Raw genomic sequence first — 5,974 nt, forward strand, 5'->3', positions numbered from 1 at the left:
TCTCTGCCCCCTTGATGCTATTTCTCACCAATTAAATCTTTATATAATGTGTTTATATATTTATTTATATGCTGTATAAATATTAATATGTGTTAACTGTATATATGTTATAGGTACATACAATGGGGCTGTTATTATATGTATAAATATATAAACTCATAGTTATGTTAAACCATTATATAATGTGCCTATTAACATAGATTTATGATTACTTTTTGTGCATTTTCATTTATTTATTTGTTTTTGGCTTATAAACATCAGAACTTTATTCTTATGATCTGGAGGCTGGAAGTTGGAGGTCAGGGTGCCAGCATGGTAGGGTTCTAGTGAAGGCTTTTTTTCAGGTCGCAGACTGCCAATGTCTCCTCATATCCTCACATGGTGAAGGGTCAGGGACCTTTCTTGGGCCTCTTTCATTATATTTTGTTTAAACTTGTTGGAGGGTAATTGTTCATAATGTTGTGCTGGTTTCTGCAGTACAACAATGTGAATCAGCCATAAGTATGTATATACCCCATCCCTCTTGATCCTCCCTCTCACCACTTCCCCATCCCACCTCTCTAGGTCATTGAGCGAGTGAATGAGTGAAGTTGCTCAGTCGTGTCCGACTCTGTGACCCCGTGGACTGTAGCCCCCCAGGCTCCTCCATGCATGGGATTCTCCAGGCAAGAATACTGGAATGGCTTGCCATTTCCTTCTCCAGGGGATCTTTCTGACCCAGGGATCGAACCCAGGTCTCCCGCATTGCAGGCAGACGCTTTACCATCTGAACTGAAGGGTTTAGAGGCCATCAAATGGACATGACCTATAAAGGCAATTTTGATGGTTTTACATAGAAATGACCTCTAATGGACGAGAGCACAAATGGGAACTATTTGAGATATATTTCTATGTAAAATGTAGTTTGCACATAATTCAGCATTTTAAATGAGCACTCTGCAACCGAGACCAAATATCAATCATCTCTTGAGGTTCTCTACTATGTACCAACATCAAATCTACATAGGAACAAATGTTACTCCTGCTTTTCTCTTCTTTATCAAATGTCCTGAAGCCTTTGTATCTCTCTGGAGTGAGGCCATGTTTCTGAAGGCACATTCCAGTATAAACATCATGGATGGGGTAGAGAAGGAACCGGTCAGTTACATGGCCAGGTGGCCGGAGTAGAGGAATCCTCTTCCTCCTGCATAAGGTGGGTAGATACCAGTGTAAACAACTTCCGGGATGTAGTACTTGAGTTTCTTATCCCGATGAGGTCCAGCATTATTACAGAACACCAAGCTGAGCATGCTGTGATATACAGCAGGTTCCACCAGATCCCTATTATATTTTACACACGGTGGTCTGTATATGTCAATGCTACTCAATTCGCCCCACCCTCTGCTTCTCCTCTCGTGTCCACAAGTCCCTTCTCTACGTCTGTGTCTCTATTCCTTCCCTGCAAATAGGTACATCAGTACCATTTGTCTAGATTCCATTTTTGTTATCCTCTTTCCGAATTACTTCACTCTGTATAACAGGCTCCAGGTTCGTTCACCTCAGTTCAACTAACTCAAATTTGTTCCTTTTTACCGCTGAGTAATATTCCACTGTATATATGTACCACACCTTCTTTACCCATTCATCTGTCAGTGGATATCTAGGTTGCTTCCATGCATTTTCCTTTAAATCTGTAATATTTAACTATATTATTCTGCTGTTTTAGAAAGTAATTCCTGCTCCAGACAGAAAATGTGAGAAGTCACTATACTTCATTTCCATGAAATGATATCTATTATTATATAGATATTATATTATATAGATATAAATATTACCTATTTAAGAATAGATAATATCTATTATTAAATATTAAAAAAATGTGAGTAGTAGCATAAAATAAAACAAGGAAGGGACTCTGATATTCATTGATGCCTCCTAAACACCCGGGCACCATCCCAGGAAACTGCTACTGAATTTCGTCCTTCCACAGCTCCTATGAGCTGTGTGTATTATATCCATTCTCTGGATGAGGAAATGGAATCTCAGAGGAGGTCAGCTGCCAGCCTGCCTCCACACACACTGTGGTCTTTCCAGATCCAGTTCTAAGCACACCTCTTCTCAGAAATCTTCTCTGGTGAACCCTTTCTGTTTACCTTTCCCAGGACATCTTTGTCCTCTTATGCATCATTCCCCACGTCTAGTGTACCATTTAAATGTGTGATTTTTAAAAACTTCTATTTTAATACATTGATTCATATCCCCACCTCTACTGAAAGTTTCCAAGTGTGAGGATACAGCATTTACTCTACAATGTTATGAATATAGCAAGATTACTAAATAAATATTGAAACACTGACGAGCTGACTCCTCAAGAGATGTTTATCTTGGAGCATGTGCATCAGGTTTCTCTGGACTGGGCTTGAGGGTTCAGAGGCAGTAAATGAAGGCATTTCTTGCCCTTTCTGGTCATAGACTTCCTTCCCCAATAACAGGCTTGATTTGCCAAACTTTGGGGAAGAAAGCTCTATTTCACAAGGAAGTGATAGTGGTCTGGAGGCATGTGAAGCCTTCTTAAATAAAGAGGTAACAGCAGCCATCCTGGGAATTTTCACTGTGCTCAGAAAGGACAGGGGAACGGAGTGGGACTTCTCTGCCGCAGAAGTCCCAGCATTCTGGGAGGCTGTGAGCTGGCTTCCGGTCCCTCCCATATCTCCTCACCAGCTGTGCAGGGGGAAACAGTGCACACCTGCTCCTCCGTGCACAGGGAGCAACTGGGAGGCAGGGGCTGCACGCAATTCACCCTTGTGTCCCCAGTGCCTGGGAAGTGCCCGGCACGCAGTAGGTGTTCAATACATGCTTGATGAATAAAGGAAAAATGGGACTTCTCTGGTGGCGCAGTGAATAAGACTCTGCCTGCCAATGCAGGGGACATGGATTCGATCCCTGGCCCAGGAAGAAGCCCACATACCACAGAGCGACTAAGCCCACGTGCCACAACTACTTAGCCTGAGCTCTAGAGCCCAAGAGCTGCAACTCCCGAAGCCCACATGCCCTGAAGCCTGTGCGTCACAGCAAGAGAAGCCACCACGATGAGAAGCCCACTCACCGCAACTAGAGAAAGCCCGTGTGCAGCAAAGAAGACCTAGTGTGGTCAAAAATAAAAATAAATAAGTGATTTTAAAGATGAATGAGCTGGGTTTTTACAAATTCCTTGCAAAATATTGCACCTAAGTCTTGTCTATTGCCCATAGGATTGCCTATTTATTGTGTGAATCCTTACCTGTCTGAGTCTCTGATTTCATCTCCAGGCCTGTGTTAATTTGCTCGGCTAGTCCAACCCTCAGGCGTGCCAACTATGGGAACTCTAGATCTGGAGAAAGGCATAGAGCACTTCTCTAGTGGAAATTCATTTGCTCGGTTATTTTGGTATGAACTTCCTTTCAAGCCTGATTTGGTAGGTACTAATATGCCTGATGCTGGGAAAGACTGAAGGTGGGAGGAAAAGGGGACAACAGAGGATGAGATAGTTGGATGGGATCACCAACTTCATGGACATGAGTTTGAGTAAGCTCCGGGAGTTGGTGATGGACAGGGAAGCCTGGCGTGTTGCAGTCCATGGGGTTGCAAAGAGTCAGACATGACTGAGCGACTGAACTGAATTGAATATGCATTTGTTGAGTGAACTGATGTATAATGGCAGAATTATCCATTAGAAGCCCCTATATTTGAAAGTGTGCAGTGGCTGAGAAAAAGGTCAGAGTACAAAACAAAAAATGAACACCTCCAACCCACATCCTTCCTTTGGTCAACATCCAAAGAAGAATATGAAAAACTGCAAACTTTCCCCTACTCGTAAGCCTATTATTCCTCTATCCCAACCACTCCCAGGAAGACAAAAATCAAAGAGCTGGAATTTGTCAACCCTTCAATGCTTCACTTGTTTCCCATCTGTTTCCTCCACATATCTGAGTCCGTGTATGTGTGTGTGTGTGTGTGCGTGCACTAAGTCATGTCTGACTCTTTGTGACCCCATGGATTGTAGCCTGCCAGGCTCCATGGAATTTTCCAGGCAAGAATACTGGAGTGAAGTGCCTTTCCTTCTCCAGGGGATCTTCCTGACACGGGGATTGAACCCCAGTTTCTTGTGTTTCCTGCATTGGCAGGCTGACTCTTTACCACTGCCCTATCTGGGAAGCCCTTGGACTGTTTCAAATATCTGTTTCTCAACCCCAGAGGTGAGGGACAGGTCAGATAAAGTAAATATAACTTCCTCCTTTCATGTGGCATCTGTCTCACCACTGGATACAGTTGATTTACCTGTACTAAAAGGCACAGTAACCAGAAAAGAGGATTACAGTACATTCAGAGGCAATCAAGGGAGGAAAATAAGCCTAGTGCCAAGAGGGTATTAAATAGCAGAGCTATCCGTAAGACGAGAACAAGCTTAGAGAGAAAAAAGAAAAAACAAATCTTCTAGGACAATCCCTGTTATTTCATAAATCTAGAATTTTGTCAGAAGCTTTAGAATTGATTTTCTATTTTAGGTAACTTAACATGTTGTTTATACTTCTGTCCAGGGCATCCCTGAAAGATTGTTTTTTATTGACAAAGTCATTCTTCCTTGAAGCAATCTAAGCAATGGAAAAAACATATTCTTAATTCCTTCTCTGCATACATACTGGGTGTGGGTCTGTGGGTGGGTGAGTGTGGGGGAGTTGTATAAAGCCAAAGGAAATGGGGAGTTTCTTTGAATATAAATCGGACTTGAAAATCTGGGGAAGACATTATCTCTTTGTATCGAACAAATGTGCATTTGTCATGTAACATAATGGCATCTTTCTGCATGAATTTTAAAGATTAACATGAGACGTCACATAATTGTCACACCAGTAGCAGCTGCTTCAGATCAGCAGATTTTCCTTTTCTCCCAAATCCTAGGGGGTCCCCTCTGCTACTAAGCCTATTGACAAAGAGTTTGCCAAGAATACTCAGCCATGTGTATTGATATACGCTCAAGACTTTACTTTGCAATCCTCATCCTCTGTAATTATCATTTTTATTGTGGAATTTCAAAGGGATTCTTACTACTACTCCCATACTGTTTTTTCCCACTATTTCTCTCTTCTGGCCAAATCTGAAGGCCTATGACTCTGCTGGTCATCAAGGAAAGTTAATCAAATAAAGCATAAAATCAAGTGTGTGGAGCATGACTCATTCCTCCTTCCAATCTCCCAGTTTTCATACCACTCCCCAAAGGACGACATTTTCTGTAGTGAGTCATGGATGGTAGGTCTGAGAAATGACTCTGGCCCAGCCTTGGGTGAGGCTGGAGAAATCAGAAGAATGGACCTTAAGTGGGTGGTGGTGGGAATTGGAAAAAGATCAAAATTCAGTCTGTAATATCTTTGTGAAAGATTCATAAAAAAAGGTGAACTAAAACTACCTAGAAAAATTGAGGATGATTCATACCGTATGAATGTGAAGAACTGGGAAGTTCTCCTTCCCCTTTTCTGCCTTGGCAAAGATTGTGTAAAGTGAAAACTCAAGCTTAAGTGTGGAGGTGGAGTGACTTGTTGAAAAGATCTCAGCTTTGGCGGTAGACAGATATGAGTTCAAAGCCTGCTTGTGCCACTTAAAAGCTGTGACCAGGGCAAGTTACTCAGTCTCTCTGATCATTCATATCTTCATCTGTAAAGCAGGGATAACTTATTATCTTTAGAGGAGGGTTAAAGACAGTAGATGCAAACTGTCTGACACCTAATGTAATATTCCTTAGTTTACTTTGTATTGGTCATCTATTTATGTGTAACAAATTGCCCCAAACATAATGGCTTCAAACAACAAACATTTGTTATCTCATAGTTTCTATGGGTTAGAAAGCTGGGTCCACTTTGGCTGGGTAGCTCTGGCTCAGGGTCTCTTCAAGATTGCAGTGAAAGGGTTGATTAGGGCTGAGGTCTCATCTGAAGGTTCAATTGAAGAAGGATCTGCTTTT

Source organism: Bos javanicus, chromosome 27 (genome assembly GCF_032452875.1).
Source record: "Bos javanicus breed banteng chromosome 27, ARS-OSU_banteng_1.0, whole genome shotgun sequence".
Taxonomy (NCBI): domain Eukaryota; kingdom Metazoa; phylum Chordata; class Mammalia; order Artiodactyla; family Bovidae; genus Bos; species Bos javanicus.